Genomic DNA, 22,508 nt, shown 5'->3' on the forward strand with positions numbered 1-22,508 from the left:
GCTTTTGGGAAAGAATACATAAAACTGGTTTCCTTTTATTGGTTCTGGTTAGGGGTAGGCTGTGGTCAGCCCCCACTTCCTGTAGCTTGGGCCAGGCAAAGGAAACATCCAGAAGAGTGGACCTCCTGGTGTGGGGAGTGGAAGCCACCACCCTGGTCCTGTTTGGTCAGACTGTGTAGCGACTATTTGTTATTCCAGGGGCTTCCCAGGGATGGTGCTGCAGGCTCCCAGCATTTCCACACATGCTGCCAACATGCCAGACCTTTGCAAGCTCCTTTATATCCAGACCTTTGACAGAGATGAGGGCAGGGTGCATGTGATAGAAGACTGCCTCCATTGTTGTCTCCATGAAACAGAACCTCAAGGACTCCCAGAACCTTGGCTCTGTGGTTGAGGCAGGACCTAGGTGCTGGGTGTCAGGTCTCAGGTGTGGGGTGGTTCCCAGTGCTTTCAGGTGTGCCACTGTAGCTGATGGCGTCCCCTCCCCCAGCTTCTCAAGGGCTGAGGGGTTGCAGTACACCACCTCACTCAGGCCCACTTTTCTTTTCAGTTCTCAAACCAAGGCAGTCCAGGCTGCCCCCCCCCCTTCTCCCCGCTTTCCCACATGGCCCCTCTCCTTGAGCGTCTTACTCTGAGGTCCTCCCTGTCCCTCTGGCACTAGCTGGGAGTCCCCTCGCTGTGTCCCATGGCCCTGTGACTCCAGGCTGCACTAGAGGGTGTTGTCCACCTTTTGTGCTCTATCCCCCTCCCCTTGTCTGCTTGATGAGGACCAGGGGACATTTTCCAGGAACAGGAAAGCCTCAGTAAAGAGATGTAGAATTTCCTAGCATTTTAAAGACTTATGAAATGCGTTTTTATACAGGGCCAGCTGGGGAGTTTCTCATTAGCTCGGCTGGGGAGTCTGTGGGGAGTTGAGCTAAGTGGAGCCAGGCAGGCTGGGTAGGAAGACATGGTGGCCCTGAGCTCACCAGGGGAGCATGGCGGGCATGCGTCAGCTGGTTGGCTGCAAGGCCCCCCTGGCTGAGCTGGCCTGAGCCAGGCCTTTGTTAGACCTGCTTCGCAACAGCACGGGGGACTTCAGAAGTCTTCAGGTGATGACTGGAGCTGAGAGGGGGCCACTCTGTTACCATGGTGAGCAGCCCACGAGGTCGGGCATCTGCCATGTGTGCACGCAGGCACAGACACGTGTGTGTTTGCCTGCCTCGTGTGCGTGTGCGTGTGCGTGTGCGTGTGCGTGTGCGCAGTTTCCTGCTGCCCTGGCTCAGAGCCCTGACAGATCCTGGTGCCTTTGTGCCCCTTTCTAGGCCGGGGCAAACACGGGGCAGCTCTCCTCCATCGAGGATGTGCTACTTCTCCGCCTCTCGGCTCCCTTTTCCTCAGGTTCCCTTCTGTCTTGGCTGCTCTTGGGCCACGCTCGCCAGTGCTTCCTCTCTGGTATGTCTGTGTGCACAACAGTGTGCAGTGCCGAGGCATCTGTGTACATGCGTGTGCTGGTAGCCAGGCATGCAGGAGCTTGGGCACGGGGAGTGAATGAACCTGAGAGCTGTGTTTCTCTTCTGCACTTCCTCCTCTCTGGGGTTTCGCCTCCATGACAGGGGCTTGATCGTCTCAGTTCCACTCTCTCCGGCTAGATGCGGCCATTCTCCGGCTAGATGCGGCCATTCTCCGCCTGTTCAGTACATGGTCCCAGTGCTCAGCCAGTGCTCCTGCTGCTGCTCCTCGGACTCTGGTCTGTCTGTCCTGGCAAGGCCAGCATGTAGTATTTCCCTACTTGGTGATGTCAGAGGACGTTAGAGGGTGTGGTGGTGGGGGTGTGGGTGGGAGGGTTCTGATTCTGCTTTCCTCAAGCGCAGGTGACTCTCAGTAATAGGAAGGCCATTACCTTATGCCATTACCCCTTCCCAAAGGCCCGCGAACCCGGCAGGGGGACAGAAGTCTGTAGTTCTTTTGGCAACTTTCAGCCTGGTCATTAAACAGGACCAGCCCTCCAGGGGTGTGTGTGGGGGGGATGGGGAGTGTCGAGGCATTTATGGGCTGTTTCCCAGCTTGTGCATCCTGGATCGGTTTATGCCATCACTGTCTGAACCTGAACATGGAGGCAACATGGTGTCCTTGTCAGAATGCTGACGGCAGCTCGTCAGGTCCAGACATGCAGGAGATGCTGTAGCTGTGACACTGGCATGGTGCTACCATAGGTCTACCCTGGTTCTTCTTCTCCTACTGGGTCCTCCATCTTGTTGATCATTTGAAACAGCCTAAGCCGCACCTTCTCCAGCACACTTCCCAGGATGACCCCCTCTATGGTTTCTTGGCTTTCTCAGTGCCCTTGGAGCCAGCCTCCTGCTTCCTGCCCTCACCGGCTCTCCCCTGTACTCTGGTCACTCCCAGGGTACTACTCCCAGTCCCTGGCCCCAGACCTCAGACTAGGCTGAGGTCCAGAACATCACCTTTCCTGTTTCGTATTTGCCTTGGGCACTTTGGGGTCCAACTTTTTTTTTTTTTGTTTGTTTGTTTGTTTTTTTTTGTTTTTTGTTTTTTGGATTTGGTTTTTGGAGACAGGGTTTCTCTGTTGTAGCCCTGGCTGTCCTGGAACTCACTCTGTAGACCAGGCTGGCCTCGAACTCAGAAATCCACCTGCCTCTGCCTCCCAGAGTGCTGGGATTACAGGCGTGTGTCACCACCGCCCGGCTGGGGCCTAATTTTTTGTCCTCTTTGATAAGAACAATGTCTAGGTTTGGAATCCAGCTACTCATTAGCTGTGTGACTTTTGAGCCAGTTACTCTATCTCTTCTGAGGTGCGTTCACTTCCTCGTCTAAAGTAGGAACGGCAGCGAGGTCTCAGGAGAGACTCCATGTGCAGTGCTCCTTCTCCAGGGGCTCCCGTCCTCTGCGCCTTTCCCCTTTCTGTGGACCATATGAGGAGAAGCAAGTGTTGGATCTTAGCTCTGAGCTTGGGGCTGGGGTAGCAGAGAGCCTCAGATCACCCCCCCACCACCACCACCACAGCAGAGTCCCCACTCCCCCATTACAGCAGCACCCCCTGACACCCCCAAGTCTCACCCTTGTTCCCAGGCAGGCCTCAGAACCACATTTGTTCAACCTGCTTGGGATTATGGCTTTTCCTTAGAAGGAGCATGGGGTGCCTTGGTATGAGGCCAGAGTCTGCTCTCAAAGGCAGAACCCTGAGCCAATGGTGTAGTTAGACTGTTTTAGTGGGTGGGACTGGATACGTGTGCCGACTGTGGAGGCAGAGTCAGTGCTTGGCAGGAAATGGCCAAGGTCAACCCAGCCTGGCTGGTCCTGGCTTCCTAGGCGGATATTCTGTGGGCTGGCCTTTGGGCGTTTGTGGCCATGGTCGGAGATGCACCAGATCTAGGCTGCAGGCAGCTTGCTGGGCTCTGGCTGCTGCCCCCTCATGGGATGGGAGTGTACCTGACATGCGTGCACACACTGAAACTGGCTATCCGGTTCTGTCTTGCTCAGAGAGAGGCCATTCTACCAATACTGCATATTCTCTTTTTGATTGCTTTTTATAAAACAATTTTTTGAGAACTCTATACATAATCACTGCATCCACATAACTTATACAGCCTCACATACCACCCTGCTCTTTGATGGCTTTAACTCCTGGCTTGACTTGGCAGTGCTTAGCACCTCAAACAGATACTGTATCTAGTAAACCTGGTACATTTTATAGCTGCTGTTTTCAGGGTGCAGTGCCTTGCCTACCCTCCCCCCCCCCCCCAGGCTTGCAGAGGCTGGGATAAGGGCCGTTATGCCCATTGCTGACTCATTAGTAACTGCCATCCAGAGAGCAAGCACTCACTGCCAGGCAGGGGCTGGGCACCGACAGCATGTTCTCTGACCCTACAGATGGCCACAGTGGCCCGGAGCGGGAGAGAGCCGTGTGTTGCCTCTCAGCTGGTGGGCTGCTGCCTGAACTGAGTCCAGGGCCCACCTTCTGGAGCTGCTGGCTGGCTGGCAGTCTGGGGGTTCAGTGTTCTTCCTTTGCTGTTAGGTGTGCTAGGATGGGCTGGCAATCTTGATGAAGCCACTGTAGTGGCCGTTTGCAGGTGAGAAGCTGCCAGGGACTGTGTGTGAGGCAGGGACTGCTGTTGGGCATAAGCCTGGCGTGCACATACACCTATGATGCACAGGCATACATATTTTCACATGTACACATTCCTCGATGTGCACATTCACACTCATGGGCCTTTACGAAGGCCCTTCTATATAATGTATTGTGTGTGTATGTATGTATGTATATATGTATGTGTAAGAGTATGAATATATGCATACATATAAGTGTGTATGTATATATATATGTTCAACTGTGTATGCATACCCACAAAGATACCTGTAAATGTGTGCATACACCTGTACATGTGCATCTCAGCTGGGTTCCCTCCTATCCAAAGTGCTGTGTTTGCATGCGGCAGCTGCTGCCTGCATTTTGGATGACCCCATGGCCGCTTTGCAGGGTCAGGTCAGTGTCAGTGTGCTTGGGGTATAGTGTCTCCTCTCTTGGCTCTCTGTTTTCTTTCTTCAGTTTCTTCATTGTTGCCTCCAGGGCCTAGACCTTTCCTCCCAGACACTCATCCATGTTGCCGGACCCAGTGCTGGCCTGACCAAGGCGGAATAAAAACCCCCCATACCCATCCGCCTGTCTGACTGCCCTGCCCATCTTGGCCCGTGCACACATGCATCTTCAACTTTGACAGGGCTGAGTTCTTACCCTGCACCTGCCACTTTAAAAGCCCTGGGGACCCTGCAGTCCTGCCTGCAGGGCTGCAGCCTGGAGGCTACACAGCTCCAGGCTGCTGGAGGCCGGACAGCTGCAGAGGGAGGCTCTGTCAGCTCCCTGGCTTCTTGGATTCTGGGTAGTGCTGGGGAAACCGAAACAAAGGCTGACAATGGCCTCCTTCCCTCCCTGGGCAGCCCAGGCTGGCCGGCCCTGGGCAGCCTCTTGGGGCCCCTGTTATTTCCTGCGCTGTCTGCAGGGCTCCTGGCCAGCCTGAAATAGGCAGGAAGCAGGGGCTGGGCATCTTCCCCACCCCCACCCTAGGCTGGCTCGTATAGGCCAGAACCATTACCCAGGGAGGGGGAGGTCAACGCCGGCTTCTTGTCCAATCCTCTGGGCTTTTTTTTAATTTATTTTTTATTTTTTGGCTTTTGGTTTTTTTCGAGACAGGGTTTCTCTGTATAGCCCTGGCTGTCCTGGAACTCACTCTGTAGACCAGGCTGGCCTCGAACTCAGAAATCCGCCTGCCTCTGCCTCCCAAGTGCTGGGAGGCGCCAACACCACCTTCTCTGGGCTTTTATGGGCTCAGCCTACTCTGCCCAAGGTTGTTGCTGCTGTGCTGGTGGTGATGATTTTGTGTGTGTGTGTGTGTGTGTGTGTATAGTGAGCTCCTGTCTCGCTGCTGATTCCCTACAACAGACCCCACATGCTTCTATCCGCTGTGTGAGCGCACACTGTCAGTCAGTAAGAGCCTGCATCGTCTCTCCACCTGGCCTAGCTTTTTTGTTTTGTTTTTTTCGAGACAGGGTTTCTCTGTGTAGCCCTGGTTGTCCTGGAACTCACTCTGTAGACCAGGTTGGCCTCGAACTCAGAAATCCTCCTGCCTCTGCCTCTCAAGTGTTGGGATTAAAGGTGTGAGCCACCACTGCCTGGCCTGGCTTAGTTTTTGCTGTGGGCAGAAATGCTGGCTATACAGGCCAGGCCAGGAGAATTCCCGTTTTGTTAGTTTACGCAGGGTGAAGGAGTTTAGTTTTGCCCTTAGGGTCTCGGCTGTGGTTATGGTTAATGCGAGGGTGAGGGCCCCTGAGCCCTGAAGATGCAAAGGCACAGGATCTTTGTTTCCATCACCAACTTTGTGCACGTGTGCTGAGCACAGGTCTGGGCTGCGTGAAGGGTCAGAGTACAATGGCTTTGTCCTCAGGAATTTGTTCCCAGAGACCAATAGAGAGGGAACTGGCGCCGGTACAGTACCACCTGGAAGCCACTCTTGGAGAACCGGCCTGACTCAGTCATGGGCTCTTCTGAGGAACAGTTCCTGACCTTTAATTGGGATCACAGAGTCAGGACCCGTGGCTTTACTATGAGGAAAGAAGCCGAGACAGGAGATGGTATGTGGTCAGCTCAGGGCCTGGCCCTCTGTGGTGATTTGTGACAGGGGTGTCCTATGCCTCACTGGATAGCCTAAGTCATTGAGGAAAAGACGGATTTTGTTGGAAACTTACAATAAGGGTTAGGTCAGTGTACAGTTGATGAGCTTCCTGGCAGCCTAGGCCAAAAGGGAAATAGAACGAAGGAAGAGCGGCTGCCACCGTCACTGCAGCCACCAGGTACCTCAGCAGCCACCAGCACAGTCACAATTTGGCGCGAGCTACATTTTTCCTTGATATATTTTTTTTTTTTAATGGCCGCCTTGAGAAGACACTGATGGACTGACTAGTCCATCTTCCATACAACCCATGTGTGGAGTTGGCAGACAGCCTGTCTTGGAGGCTAGGCAGATGCCTGGGTATCTGTCCAGAGTGGGTCATAATGCACTTCAGCAACTTCTTCAGAGGCTCCTCACTCGTTGACCTGAGATAACAACAGCCTTGTTTTGTATCCAACTCCTAAAGTTTTGGGCCAGTGGGCGGAGCAGCTAACACCGGTAAGCCCCGCCCCACCCCGCCCTGCCCCGCCCCGTGGGAGGCGCCTCACTCACCTGGCCACCCAGAGCCTTGCTGGCCTTGCTTGCTGCAGACTGGCTGAGGACTTGCCTCTCTTGCCACACTTGCCTGACCTGCTACCTCCTGCCAGGTTGTTGTATTTTACTACTGGGTGTGGCTAGACTACAGCTTCCAGGAGGGACACAGTCTGGGAAATGGAGGTGCAAAAGAGAACCTGTGTGCCCTGCACCTATCTCTATGCCTACTTAACTGTCTACCGAGAGAGGGATCTGGGCCTGGGCCCTTGAGACCCTGCTCAGCACTTCTTCTGACTGGCTGGTGCCCTATAGGTTTTCCACTGTGAGCCTTCCTGGGGCAATCCTGGGGCATCTCTTATCTAGGTAGGAGGAGAAAACTTCCAAATATGGAGGAAAGGAAAGAGGCGTGGCCAACCTAGGGAACCTTGTCGGATGACTGCCTTTTTTTAATTTGTTTGGTTTTGGTTTTTGGTTTGTTTGTTTGTTTTTTTTTTTTTTTTTCTGTATAGCCCTGGCTGTCCTGGAACTCACTCTGTAGACCAGGCTGGCCTCGAACTCAGAAATCTGCCTGCCTCTGCTTCCCAAGTGCTGGGATTAAAGGCATGCACCACCACTGCCCGGCTGATGATTGCCTTCTTTTGAGGGGCTCTATGCCTCAGGGATGGCCATGGCGACCCCAGCAGATGCTTTGATGGCCATGCCCCCGCGGCTCTGCCCTACCCTTACACACGCACCCTATAGGCACTTCCAGAATTAGCCCCAGAGGCCAGGGCTGGCCCGGGGAGAGAGTGGAACTCAGCTGCGCACCTCCAAGTTTTGTGTGCTTGCTACCTTTCCTCCGGCAGCAGCAGGGCCACAGAACCTGCACGGATTCTGGCCGTAGGTAGGAAGCACTGCTTTCTGCGGAAGTGTGAGGCTCGGAGATGCCAGCGGTCTGGGTAGCTGCTGCATAGCAAGTTGCAGACAACTGTGTTCACACACGTGCCGTAGCTCTTTACTTTGCTGAGGGTGGCATGGGTGGATGCCCAGGTCGTTACTGCAGTTAACTTCTCTCAGTGTGGGCAGTGCAAAGCAACTTAAGGACAGCTGTGGAATGCGCCTGCCAATGCTGGGGCTCTGCTGCCCTTCAGGCGAGCGTCTGTGTGGCACCTGGGTTTAAAGTTGTGTATGAGCCCCCTCCATCCTGCCCTTAGGAGCCTGTGGATGACCACATGCTGGCTGCCCCCTCTCCCTGGTCTGTAGGCTTCATATCCTCTCCTACTGAGGCCAGTTTCCTCTTCCTCCTCCCCAGCAGGAGTTTTGCCTTTGTTCATGCACGGACAGGACATGTATCAGTGGGAAGTTCTGCTTTATGTCTAACTACCTCTTCAGCTAATGTTGCATGCGCTTCATGTTACTGATACAAGTTATCTCCTTGTCGGGCTGTGAGCCTGGATCACTACTGGCACTGTCCCCACAGGTTTATTTACTCTGGCAGTCACCTGTGTTATTGAACACCTACTACCTGTTGTCCCTGTTCCAGGTGGCGAACAGGACAGACAGCTCTTCTATGGAGAGTGGAGATTGTGCTGGGATTGTGATTGTGAGAAAGGACGTGTGACATGTGTCACTGAAGTGCTCAGTAAATGGTTGCATATGGCAGGTAGATGGGATGGTCAGAAGCTTTTGCCTGAGTAAAAGGGGTATTAGGAGCAGGTGAGCTTGTGGGCAAAGGGCCTTCACTGGCAAACCAGTGAGTCCAAGGGGCCAGGGCGTGAGGGTGGGAAGCTGAGTTCTTCTGGATGTGGCTAGGTGCTTGAAGGGCAGTGAGCAGGCCATAGCACTGTGGCTTTGTTGGAGCACCCCTTTAGCTGTGCATGAGTCGGAGGCAGGGGGATGCCAGCCCCTTGGTGGGTGAGGCCCAGGGAGTTGCAGTCACGCCCAGACAGAAGTGGTCAGCTTGGCTTCTCTGGAGGGGCCTCTCACAGAACGCCAGAATGAAGACTATGAGCCGAGGCTGGCATGGAGGCCCTCTGAGGCAGATAACTGCACAGCTGGCTCTGGGGCAAGCTTATTGAGATGTGGGGCACTTTGAGGCCACTGATCAGGACTTAGGTTGAATTGCTATTACTGCAAAGCTCCCGGTAGATACTGAGGGATTCTGGGGGATGGGAGACTATGAGCGGTTGCAAAAGTGGGGGTCAGGTTACATGCATGCAGCAGGTACCTGTCACCGGGTGGGCCATACCACCTGGGCAGGCAGTGAGGACTGAGTGTGATATTGGATGTGGCCTCTGGAGGTGAGCAGGGGTGGTCATGTACCCAAACTAGGTTGTAAGTCACAGGGCAGGCTCTGGGCTTTCTGGGGCCCGAGGCTGCTGTGCCATCTGTGTCTTGATATGTTTGCTGCAGTTACAGAATTCATCACAGGCTGAAGTGTGCTGGAGCGGGCAAAGCTAGGCTAGGAAGGACATCATTTCTTTGAAGCAAAGCTTCTCAGAGCCAAGAGAACGAGGGCCAATGGGGACGCCTGGGGCTCCGGGTTAATGAAGTGAACTCCTGTCTGCAGTGGCCGTCCAGGTTTGCATGGAGCTGGCTAGAGAGCTGGCTTCCACCGGTCCTGGATGTGGCTCCCGTCTGGAGCAGAGCAGGTGTCTGGGAACGGAGTTCTGCCGGTGGCGTCCAGCTGTGGCGAGCCCGGGTGCTGGACTCTCTGCCTGCGGAAGTGGGCCAGCCACACCTCTGAACAGGATTAGAGGGATGGGTAACGGATTAAAGATCAAAATGTTAATTAAGAACTGGCCTTCTCTAATAAGATGCCTTCAAGGGCACAGGCCCTAGGAGAAGGGGATTCTCATTTTTCTCATTTTGGCAACATGGTTTCTGTTGTGATGAAATTGGTTCACAGAAGGGGTGGGGGGGCCCTGAGCTTCGCTTTAAAGACATTGCCATCCAAGTTAATTAGCAGGAGAAAATGAGGAACTGGTTGTCAGGTGGGCAGTAGGTGGTGGCCTGGCAGGAAGACTTCAGAGAATGTGCCTGTGTCTCAGTCATCCTAGAGGGTGTTCGTGGTTTTGCTTGGGGCGGGAGGTGGGAAGGGGAGCTGGTGAGGTCTGACTCTAAGACCAAAGGTTGGGAATTATGCTGTGATTTTTGGCTATCCATGTTCCTCTCTGATCACCTCTCAAGTTTTTCCCCCCTCCTCATCATTTGTAGATCAGAAAGAAACCTCTTCTGGGTTGGTTAGATTAAATCAATTTTTAGAGCCAAGTACCTGAGGATTTCACCCATCCCAGTGGAGTGAGTTGGATTTTGACTTGGGGGTGGGGAAGCCAGGAACTTGGCCTATGTTAAGTTTTACTGTTGGAGATCTCCGCTATGGCTCCCGGGTTGCTTTGGTGTCCCTGGAGGACACCACAGTTGAACCCTGGTTGAAGCTGGGTCTTGCCTTCTTCTGAGGGTCTTACTCTGATTACTTGGGTTCTCCAAACCTCAGTTTCCTTACCTGTAGTCCGAGGACCTCAGGCTGTAGATCTGCACTGAAGAGAAAGGACACAGATTATAAAGAGCCAGTCTCTAAGTGCGTGCGTGTGGTAGCAGACGGGGCTGGTTGGAGGCTGACGTCTGTTATTTTCCCCGCAGCTCAGCCTGGTGCTTAGAGCAACTGGAATTTCCTTGACCTCCCAGGATGCAAAACCTTGTTTTTACCAGGAGCCACAGGAGAAGGGGATCTTAGAGCTAGGACTTATTCTCAAATTGTGTGACGTCAGTGCTCTGAGCTTGGCGGTACAGGACTGGCATTGCAGCCCCGAGGAGGCTGACTTAAGAGGGTTGAGTGTTTTTGGGGTCACTGGGGCTACAGACAGGATCTAAACCAACCAGGTCACCCAGCAACATCCTTCCAATAAACCAAACCAAACAATGACAAAAACAAAAACACAAGACAAAAACAAATATACCACAAAAGATGTCCTAAGGAGGTGCCTGTCATAGCCTATGCTATGGGCACCAAGCTGACCTTGAGCACAGTGTTTTCTAACCTTTGCAGAGCCTGCTTCCTCTGGAGCCGTATTGGCCAGGAAAGAAAGAGCAGCTGCCAGGCAGGTGTGGCACACATTTTTCACCTCAGCACTTGGGGGGGGGGCAGGTGGATCCCTGTGAGTTCAAGGCGTCCCCGGTCTACAGAGCTAGATCTTGGATAACTAGAGGTACACAGAGAAACCATGTCTAACAAACAAAAACAACAAAAACCAAGATAAATAAAGAAATGAAGGAAGGAAGGAAGAAGGACTGGGACTCCAGCTTAGCTGTGTGAGCTGCAGGACTCAGCTTGATTCCCCCTGCACCCAAGTAAAAAGATGGGTGTGCTGGTGTATGCTTGCAATCCCAGTGCTGGGGACCCAGAGACAGCTGCGTCCCTGGGGCTTGCTGCCAGATGGTCTATTCTGTGAGCCCCGGCTGCTAGTGAGATCACCCTGACTAAATAAACCAAGGTGGAGAGAGGTGCTTGTCCTGGCCTATGCATATTTGTCCATACATGTGCATATTCGTGCACGCAAATACATTCACGAACCTACATGCACCTCCAAAAAACTAGAAAGAAGAAAACAGCAAGCTCTTATTTGCACTTTCTTTTTGGTTGGGGGTGTGCTCTTCTTCCCTTCTTGCTGTACTCTGAACATACCGGACCCTGAACCCCCATTTCTTAATCATTTATAATATAAGGCAACCCTTGCCCTATTTAAAGATATCTGCTCTGAATTCCATTTTGTCTGGAGTAATATGATTTCTGCTTTAATTTTCTTGCATACTCCCCTCCCACCCCACCCCCTTATTTATAGTTTTTTTTTTTTTAAGAGAAATTGTAACACTGAGCCTTTGGAGGCGTTTTGCCCCTCCCATCCCCAGAGTTTCTGAAATCCATTCCCCTGTCACCAGCCTCCCTCTTTGCTCCCAGCCTGGAAGCTGCCCCAGTCCATCCAAGGTACCAATAGGTGTGCTGGTTATGCGTTGGAAACCTGACTGTTTCGCTTCTTACCTGTTCTTCCACTGGCCGTGTTAGTGTTAGTGTTTCTTTCCCTTTCAGTGCTGATTGGTCCTGTGTCATGCGCTGTGTCCATACATCCATCTGGGTTCCCCTAGCTCCTCATCTTCCGGAAGCAGCAAGCTCTGCTCCAGTCATTCTGTACACGTGATCACCTGTGGCCCATAGCCTGGAGAGGGGGCAGAGGCAGGTGCATGCATATATCCACGCACACCTTTCTGTTGCCCAAAAGAAAGACACCTAGCATCTATCCCTCACTTTTGCTGAGTAGCTGTAGTGGTGGTGGTGGTGGTGGTGGTGCAGATGGTTCAGTCAGTTCTCAGGATGGGCTTCAAGTTAGGAGACAGAAGGACGCACAAAGGTAATTCTCTGAAGGGTGGTGGTTGATGTGTTAGAACACATCGACCTGAGTCTGAACATAGCTCACCAGGCCAAAGCAGTTCCATGTGTAAGAGGTCTTACTGGGGACAAAGAGGGGAGGGAGAGAAAGACAAAGGGGGGGGAAGGGGGACGATGGCATGTTCGCAGGGTGGGAAGTGGGCTTCTGGGAAGGTATGTGGTAGCCATAGCAACAGGTGACACCTGTGTGTGACCTCCTGAGCTTGGAGCCCATCTGCAGAACTGGTCTTTTGATGCCAACAGAGATGACCCTTAGGCACAGCCCTGGTCTCTTCAGGCTGTCAGGCTGCTTTGGCATAAGAGATAGCGCCTAGGGTCTTCTGGAAGTTCCCCGGGGTTCTGGGAGTGCTATGACCTCAGGCCAGGAACCAGGGAGCTGCTAACATTGTAAACACTGTCACAGAGTGTCTCAGTCAAGTGCTACTGTAGTGGAGTGAGAGAAGCCATGGTGGGAACTTTTCAGTCGCATCCGTAACCACGTGTGAGCAAGAGTGGGGCTGTGCCAGGGACGGAATGTCCTACGGCCGATTCCTGTGCACACGTAGGTGACAGTCTGCCCCCGGGTTGGATCTGTGAGTTACACTCAGTGAATGGGGAGCAGGAGGCCCTCAGGAAGCCAAGCACGCCTGCTGTGGGCCTGTGGTGGGTGCGCGCGCATGCCTGCTTCTACTCGTTCACCCTGATTTACTAAAACGAACTGTTGTCAGACCAACTCTGGTGCAGGTGGCTCAGTCGGTTCTCAGGCCGTGGTTTAAGTTAGGAAGCAGAAAGTGGCCACAGGTAGTTCTCAAGGGGCCGAGGCAATGTCCTTGGGTCCTGTCCTTCACTATCTCTAGTTTCCTTTGGGAAAGCAAAGCGGGGGCTTCCTGGGCCTGGGGAGTTGTTTCTGACCTTCTGTCTCCTGACTACTCCTCCCCTCCACTGCCTGAGTTCCACGAGCCTCAGCTCTCTCACCTTGATTTAGAGACAGCCGTTCAAGCAGTCACAGGCTCCTCTCAAAGATCACAGTGTCTTGCAGTTTCGTAGGGCCTGACATGTCTGTTGTGACTGGGCAGATCTTTGCTTGAAGGACTCTTTGAATTGTGACCTTAGCCTACCTCTTGCCCTGGCTGAGTGGATTTGAACACGGATTTGATAGTTCATTCCCTTCTTAGGCTTTACCTGAAGGGTGCTCATACGTGTGTGTGTGTGTGTGTGTGTGTGTGTGTGTGTGTGTGCACATGTGAAGAATATTCTTTGGAGTTAGCCAGTTAGTCAGGAAGAGACAGGGGATGTAGGATGCTGGATGCCCGTGTCTTTTTTTTTTTTAATTTTTAAAAAAGATTTATTTATTATTATATGTAAATACACTGTAGTTGTCTTCAGACACCCCAGAAGAGGGGGTCAGATCTCATTGTGGATGGTTGTGAGCCACCATGTGGTTGCTGGGATTTGAACTCAGGACCTTCAGAAGAGCAGTCGGTGCCCTTAACCACTGAGCCACCTCTCTAGCCCCTGCCCGTGTGTTCTTATGCATGCTGTTGCAGGTGGTTCTTGTGACTCCCAGTTTCCTTTTTTGGAAACACGTTCAGGCTGCTCCAAATACAGTGAGCGTTTCTGGGGTTCGAGTATCCGAACTCCAAAGGAACACAGTGGTAGAAGCGGGGAGGCTCAGTCTGGGACTGAGAGCAACTGCTTAAAATACCCTTTGCTTAGGATCCCAGCATCTGAGCGGGAGAGGCGAGAAGATCGCCGGTTCAAGGCCAGACTGAGTTAAATATCTGGATCCTATGCTCAATGGGACAGAGCAGCCATTGCCCTAGAAAGGACACTCCTGACCTAGCACTTCATGGACCACAGATGCCAGCGTGCCTGCCGTGGTCCTATAGCACCTTCTGTTTGGTCATAGCATCATCTGGCTGGTGAGCTGACCCTGGGCTTTCTTGCTGTCATTTTCCAACCAGCAGTTACTATACCTTGTCTTGCATTACCATCAAGTGGAAACTTTCCTTTTATAATTAACAAACTTCTATTGCAAAGTGAAGCAGACGTAGAAATGCCACAGAAGAGTTTTAGTACTGTTTTAGAAGACTAATGCCCCTGAAACCACCTCTCAGATCTAGATATAAAATTTTGTCAGCCACCTCCAAATCCTAGTACAGCTGAGGCCCTCCTCTCCCAGAAGAAGCCACTGCCTAGACTTCTTTGGTGATAACCCCATATCCCACCCCGGCATCCGTGGGCATGGTTCATGGAATATCTTCTTTAAGAAGTACGAGGGAAGGACATTTTGGCAAAGGGTGATGTATTGGTTTGTTTTTTTTTTTTCCACCTTTGTGACCATATGGCTTACAAAGAGCACTTAAGGGTTTGCTTTGTCCTCTGAGGAGATAGTCCATTACGGCAGTGACGCCCTGTTGGGCTAATGCCACCGCGTGCATAGTCAGAAAGCAGAGAGATGAGAATGATCGCTTCTTCTATTTCATTCAGGCTGGGACCCTGACTGTGGAACATGCTAGGCACACGTAGCGTGGCTCTCTGCACTTCAGGTAGATCTTTGTGGCAGTGCCCTACAGTCACACTCAAAGCTGGGTCTCCTGGGATTCCAAATTCAGACCAATTGACAGTGAAGATAAATTGTATATATAGTTCTTACAGACACTGATAGGATACGCTCTGGCTCCAGATACTCCTGGTGGCAAGGCCCCTGCATTGGTCATTTCCTGCCACTAATAGGGGACAGTAGATCAGCACAGGACCGCCCTATACATAGCCCACTCATTTGTCGAGTGGCTGAAGAAATGTTTTATAGATGAGCTTTTATAGATGTCAGGGAAGAACTACCGTAGTCCTGAACAGGTGACCACAGCCCCAGTGGAGCAACTGTGTAGAAGGAAGAAGTAGGGGAGAAGATCATCTGTGGGGAGGAGAGCCTTGCCTATTCTATCTTTGACTACCTGTCCTCCTTTGTGTGATGGAGGAGTTCCATCTCTTACCCTCACAGCTGCTATGGTCCTTGATAGGGCACCTCTATGGTAAGCGGACCGGAGTTGACTGTTGGGCTGCCCCCGTCAGGCACAAACGTCATCTTCCAGCTTCCTTGGCAGAACCCGATGGCAGGGGGCCAGGAGTAAGGGCAGCTCTTTTCCCTGCTGAGTTCATGCTCTACCCAAGGTGGGCACTTGCAAGCAGCTGGTCATATGTCTGGCTGGCTTTGATTTCCCCAAGAGCCCTAAAGACTTGGAGAGATGTGTTGATGTTTTGTAGTTATGGGCAGGTGGGTTGCACAGGAGAAGGCTCAAGTTAACTTTGAACTTTTGGGCAATGAACGGGCACAGTGCTGAACTCTGGCATGACCTGATGGTCTCCCTCTCATGTCCTGCGTATCCTTTCCGTGGAGTGCTTCACAAAGCCGTCACTTTGGCAGCAACAAGGGCCTGCCTGGTCTCCTCAGTTATTTGCCCTTGGAGGAAGGTGATAGTTATCCAATGAACTCATGATTCAAATAATGAAGTGGGGCCCAGCCTAACACTGAAACACAACAAGAATGCGAGTGGAAGCCCTTGGCTGTGTTTATTAATAAGCCCTTGTTTGTCTTTGGCATGGAGCAGATAGAGGTGTTGGATTCGGTCCCAATGTTACACAGTCTAGTGGGGGAAAACCCGGCCATCATGCATCAAGCAATTTATAAGCAAGGCCAAACACCTATATACAAATACTTGTCTTAGTTGTTGAGTCACCTGCGTTGTAATCCTCTTGTGCCTGCTCTGGAGCCCCATAGGCAAGCTGTGATTAGAAGGACCTCTGTCTCCAAGTTAGGCTTTTAAAAGCTCTCTTGCTTTAAGGAGAGCACTTAGGCAATTATGCAAGCCCATCTCCCTACCTGCTTCTTGCGCTCTTAAATCCCTTCCCATGAACGAGCAGTTCATATGGGTACATCTTTATACCCCAGACCCCTTGCCCAGCGTGCCCTGAGAGGTGGTGGCTGTCCCACTCACACCCTCCCCTGCCAGCTCTGTAAAGCTTTCTTGCCGGAGACTGTTCTTGTCCTTGGTAGCATAGACTGGGCCACGTGGTCTCTGGCCCTTTCGACTTGGCTCCAAGCTTAAAGGATGGACAGAAGGCTTTTTGAGCCAGAAGATGCCAGAGTCTGATTGCTCTTTGCCTGAGCTGCTTGCAGGGGAAGTGGGTTTATTCTCTTTGGCAGGAAGTGTCCTGCAAGGCTTAAGCTCTTGATTATCCTGCTGCCTTGCCTCTTAGGCGTTTTGTCACAGTCAAGCACTTCCGGAAACCACAAAGCATCTCGATGTTCATTTGTAAATTTAATGAACTGACACTCTCCTTCAGACACAAACATGTCGGTCCTTGAGTTTGTATGGTGGGGGGCGGGGGTTGGGGTGGGTGGTGGGTGGGTGGTATCTCTGGATACAGTCCGTCTCCAAGATTTGAACTCAGCCCACCTCTAGGATTTGAACAAGGACTGTTTAGCCTCCTGTTGTTTCTGTGGGCTCCAACTGTCCTTGTTGCGGCTGTGTGCTTGTACCTACCAAGCTTGCCTCTCCCATCTCCAGTTTGGCTCCCTCTCATTGTCTCTGTCTCAGCTAACAACCCACTCACTCACTTCTTTTCCTACCTCTCTGTTGGCCCTGGAGACAGGATGGCCCCCATAAGACTCTATGACTGATCAAGGGCCTAGAACAGCCCTCCCCCCACCCATCTCGTCCCCCAAGCAGCAGAGTAACGCATCAGTGCCAAGACATCAAGAACTGTAATCACTCTGACGTTTTTTCTTACCGTCAGCATCTGGGCAATGTGGCTTGAGAATTAAGAGTTGCAGAGGAAAGCTCAGCTCTGAGAATGGCTAATTATTATTATTTTTAACCAACTAGTATTTATGAAGGGTATATAGAGGGAGGGGAGCACAGGAATGTGCCCTGGAAATGAGGGTTAATGAGGAGTCTTCCTAATAGCGAGCGCATCATCAGCTGCAGAACGGCATGTAAATAAATCTAATTTCTCTCCAACTCGACTCATCACAAGCTTAATTACATGATGCCTACATGTGTGTTTTTTCCATTAGCAAAAGAGGGTCGTTATTAGCCATGTCTGGCAAGAATGATGACAGAGAATGTGTCTCCACCCTCCAAAGGTGTCCTCCCAGAGCGGGGAGTGACTTCGTGACTTTGTGTGTCAACTGAAGATTTTCCAATTAAGGTGGCCTGGAGGAAGCCGGAAGCAGTCAAACAAATTAGAGAAAGGTTAGAGAGGCACAGGGCTGGAGGATGGGTGGCCGCAGGAGTGCTGAGCGCCTGTGAGGGAGGGTCTTCTAAGGGCTGGACTGGCTTTTCCTGATAACATCTGCCTGGCATCTTGGAGACAAGACCCTACTCATTGTTGCCTCTTGAATTTTGACTCCATAGAGTTAAAAATAAAGCTTACATGTGGGGATAGGGGTTGACCACTTCCAGCCACCTCTTTTAGATGGTATTTTACACCTCCCTTCTTCTACTTGGGGGTGGGGTGGGGAACACGTTGTCACCAAGGAAGAAGACCGGAATACTGGAGGGCTGCGGTAACGATTGCTTTAGGAACAAGTAGCTGAAAACCCAGTTAGAAATTAGTTAACACAAAGGAACTAGACCCCTGCACGATAAGTTACGTTTGCTTGAAGTACCCAGGCCCACCCCTCATCTCCCCCAGGAAGGGCGGAAAGCCATATTTGCTTAGAAGTCCATGCACAGTGTCTTGAAACTTTTTTCTTAACTTCTGATCCTGCTCCCCCTAAGGTTACACTTTCTCAATAAGCCACAGAAGAAGCTATGCTTTGCGCCTTTTGTAGTGAGACGAAGGCGCTGCCCACACCCTGAGCACGTGTGTCCTGGCTGTTTATGCTGCTGTTCTGTGTGTCTGGCAGCTGCGGCAGGTCCCAGCTGTCCCCTCGCTCTGGGCACCAGGCAGAGGGTAGATGCATCGGCTTTGAATGTGGGAGAGAACTAGATACTCTGGCTCATCCAGACCTCTCTTAGGGTCCCTAGCATATGCTTGGATACTGCTGGGATGGGGAGCTCATTGCCTTCCAGAGCCATGGAAGCTCTGATGTGCGTGCTTTTTGAGCATATGCTGAGTACCAGAAGGCACTCAACTACCGAGGATCTCCTTTGGGCCAGGCACTGTGCCTCCCTCCCCACCCTTTCTCTTTTCTCTCCTCCTCCTCTTCTTCCTCCTCTTCCTCCTCCTCTTCCTCCTCTTCCTCCTCCTCTTCTTCCTCCTCTTCCTCCTCCTTTTCCTCCTCTTCCTCCTCCTCTTCCTCCTCTTCCTCTTCCTCCTCCTCTTCTTCCTCCTCTTCCTCCTCCTTTTCCTCCTCTTCCTCCTCCTCTTCCTTCTCCTCTTCCTCCTCCTCTCCTCCTCCTTTTCCTCCTCCTTTTCCTCCTCTTCCTCCTCCTTTTCCTCCTCCTCTTCCTCTTCCTCCTCCTCCTCCTCTTCCTCCATTCTTTCTATATGGACCAGACTGACCTCTAACTTGGGACCCTCTCTCTTCAGCCTCCTGTCTTCTGGGATGGAATGCATGGACCACCATGTCCAGCTGGCCTTAGGGATTAACCAGTGATCCAAGATGGCGGTTTCCTACCTGCACGGAGCATACACTGCCTTGTGTGTCTGGAAACAGTAAATGATGAAAGCAGCTAAGTGGGCAGTGCTGTGGGAAGAAAGAATGGGCAGCTCCTGAGAGCCGTGGTCTGCCTCTGGAAACCTCTCGGGGCTGGCTTAACTCCTGCAGTGTCTGAGCTTGGCTTTAGGACCTTTGCGTGAGCTGTGCCTTCTACGGGGAATACCTTTCTCCACCTTCTCCTGCCTGGCTCTTTGTGCCATTTTAGTGTTGCCTCAAATGTCCCCATCCTAGAGCGACCCTTGTCAGCCACTCGGACTCCGGTTGCTTCCTCGCCTCCCATCCCTGTCTTGCTTCTTGTTGGTACCTGTGCCCATCACCATCTTGTTGGTACCTGTGCCCGTCACCATCTGGGGCTTCCTGGCTGCCGTGCTCCTTGATGCTATTGGTATCAGTGTCCTCTGGCTAGGACAATGCCTGATACTCACACGCAGGTTCTCTGTTACAACCTCTGGAACCTCTCCTCCACTTGCCACCTCAGGGAAGAGGGTGTGGTTAAGAGAGAAGCTGTGCCACACAGCAGACCTCACCGAGCTGGCTGAGATGAGTCCATGCCCTATTCTTTAGGTTGATGAGTCAGTCCATCACCTCCCTCTCTCCCTCCCCTCCCCTCCCTCCTTCTCTCCCTCCCTCCCTCCCTCCCTCCCACCCTCTTTTTTTCCTTTCTTTGTTTTTTCCTTTTGGTTTTTTCAAGACAAGGTCCCTCTGTGTAGCCCTGGTTGTCCTAGAACTAGCTCTGTAGACCAACTTCGCCTCATAGAGATCTTCCTGCTTCGGCCTAGTGCTGGGATTAAAGGTGCTCGCCACACACCCACACTTGCCTCCACCACACCCACACTTGCCTCCACCACACCCACACTTCCCTCCACCACACCCACATAAATTGCTCCCTTCATAGCACCATGACACCTGACAGTGTGTCCCAGGACCTCCAAGAGCAAGCTGCCTCTCCACGCGCTTCCTTCTGACTGTGTACTGTCTTGTTCTTCCTTGTCCAAAGGACAAGTTCCCTTGCAACCACCTAGGCCAAAGTTCTCTGTCGGTGCCCCAGAGAGCCAGTTCTGACATCCCTTCTCACCTGAGGGCTGCCGAGGCCAACCGGGTGTGAGCACACGGAGATACACCAGTGCAGCTCCCAAGGGTTCCTTTGTGAGCTGCCGTCTGTGGAAGGCAGCTGTACCAGGCTGCCTGCCTCAATGCCTTCTGAGTTATGTGGTTTCTGGGTTTATGAGCCACACATTGGGGAGAGATGCTGCCCTACTGTCCAGCTTTCTCTTGAGTTTGCTTTGGGAGAGAGCCTGTGAGATGGGCTGAGGTCCTGAGGCGAACTGTTTGCTGTGTGTATCTGCTTTCTCCTTGCTCTGAGACCCAGCCATGATGCCTGCCCTTTCTGGCTACAGGGATCTTTTTGTTGTTCTTTCTTCTACGACTATGATTCAGGTATCTCTGAGTTTAAAGATGATGGTCCCATGGTGCCTTGGGAGATATGGCCCCTCCTCCACTGCCCAGCACAGGGGGCTTTTCCAGGCTGAGGGTACTATTCCTTTGAGAATCAGAGGCAGTCAGCACACAGGTGGTGGTATATTTATCCTGAGACGTGGCTGACCTAGAGGGTTCTTGGTAGAATTTAGTCTTTGAGAAACGAGACCACTTTTCTGCTGAGGTCATGGTGGACCTGGGACTCAGTTTTGTGTAGCACTGTATGTATCTCCAAACCTGTGGCTCTGAGGTGTTGAAGTGCTTGTCAGTAAGAGTCAGCCATGTTTAATGATTTCAAAGGTCTGGAGACTCCTAAACCATATTATTGTACGAGGTCACCACTGGCCACCTGAAGTCCAGAGTAGACATGCGTTCAGGTGCAGATGCAGCCGCTCCGAGCTCAGTCTGGGGGAGGGGGTCCCAGCAGATCTGATTCACGATCTGCCTGCATTCTCCTGCTACAGACACAGCTTTCCCTTCGCTGCTTGGACTCACGGGCCCTGTCTCTGTTCCTAAACATGAGCTCACCTCCATCTCCTCTGCTTCTTTGTCCTCTGTGTCCTTCTCATTCCTTCAGTGAGGCCAGCGTGCCTTATGTCTCTAATCTCCTTCAAAGTGTGCGTTTCTGTGTTAACATGTCTGTCCCTGTTCTTCCCCACTAGAGGGTGAACAGGAAGACATCCATCCTTCTTCCTGGAGACCTGAGGATGCTGGAGTTGTAGGATATAAGATGCTGTGTCCTCCAACCCCTGCTGGATGAAATCGTGGTGCTGGTTCAGGATTCCTTCTGTTCCCCAGTTTCTCTGAGATTCAGCACTGGGCAGCAGCTGGCAGTGAGGAAGGGAGGTCCCTGTAAGGGAAGACCAAGTCCCTCCTCTTCTCCCATCTGAGTTTCTGGGACAGAGGAGTGTTGGGGCTTCTCAAGACTTTCATAGCTTGAGCCCTGGAGTGCAGGGATGACTTTGGGTTTCGTGGTTAGGTGGTAGTTATAAAACCAATGAAGTACCCCTGTTTTGTACCTCTTGATGCTAGAGCTGGAATTCCTGAAGTAGAAATTGTTCATGTTTTTCCTGGAACTTTCCAAGTGTGAGCATGAGGCCCACAGTGACTTGCCGGGACAGAAGCACGGTGTGGCGTGTGCTCTCAGGTGTGTGCAGAATCAAATATGAGTAACAGAGACTTCGGGGCCACCGGACACAGTTTTAGGCTGAAGGAATCTGTCCCTTCAAAGTCTTGTACGCTCTATTACATGGGCCTTTGTTTTTTGTGTGCATGGAACAGAGAGTGATGTCTGGAAAGAAGGGTAGAGGTGAGGGTGCTGGGAACTTAGGCAGCTTTCCCTCCAGGTGATGCTGACATAGGTGGGCCTCTGAACCAAGGGCGCACCACGCCAGAAAGTTTCCTTAGCTTGGAGCCTCTTGGGGTGAAAACTAGGAAACCTCCTCTGGATTAGGACTCCAAATCTCAGTCCTCCCCAGCTCATCACCACACTTGCTCATGCTTAGCTGGGAGTCGCAGGCCCCCGCCATTTTGTTCTGGATGAAGCTTTCATGGTAGTTCCCAGAAATCGTCTACTGAACGGGCGAGCGCAGCGCAGGGCCGAGTGGATGGATCAAAGCACAGAACGGTACAGATCACCCTGCAGTGCACCATCTCATTCTGTACAGTGATTTCTGCTCCTTTCTTCAAATTTGGGACAGGACGGATGAGGTTTTGTGCCACAGAGTGTGGTCCCAGACCACAACCATTGGGCGGTGAGATTTTAGTGACCCGTGTGCTATTTTCTGTATTAGTTGTATGTTTGACATCCATCACAGTTATCTTTGTAATCAGAACTAGAGGGAATCTGTTTCCTTCTCCTCTTCCTTCCCCCACCCCCATCCTTTTCCTTTACTTGATGGGGTAAAAAGATATACAGAAACAGGTCTGGGGAGAAAGCTAGGTGTTACCACAGGCTGTCCTGATGGACTCCCTGTTTCAAGCCACAGTGCGTGTGTGCACACTTGTTGGGAGCATGGGTAGACTCTTCAGTGCAGGGGTTTTGGGGCTGTGTCCCCCCAGGTGGGAGTTCCTGTGTCAATTGTAGCTGAGAGGTCTTGTGGGACCTCACTTCTGGAACCTACTTTTTATGGGTCTTGGTGCTGCTGGGTGCCCCCAGGGGCTTGGCTGGCAGGACTCACTGCTGCCTCCTCTTTCTCATGCCGTAAGAACAGCCGGTGGCACCCGGACTCTATGGTAACTGAGCTCTCTATATGGGAAG

At 52.0% G+C, this 22,508-nt stretch overlaps 1 protein-coding gene across 2 annotated transcripts in view; it reads left to right on the forward strand.

Annotated features, from left to right (window-relative positions):
• The window catches only part of Znf423 (zinc finger protein 423), a 310,351-nt gene that overhangs the window by 67,083 nt on the left and 220,760 nt on the right, over positions 1-22,508 (forward strand). The gene's annotated exons all lie outside the window — the stretch shown is intronic.

This window comes from Apodemus sylvaticus, chromosome 21 (genome assembly GCF_947179515.1).
Source record: "Apodemus sylvaticus chromosome 21, mApoSyl1.1, whole genome shotgun sequence".
NCBI lineage: Eukaryota > Metazoa > Chordata > Mammalia > Rodentia > Muridae > Apodemus > Apodemus sylvaticus.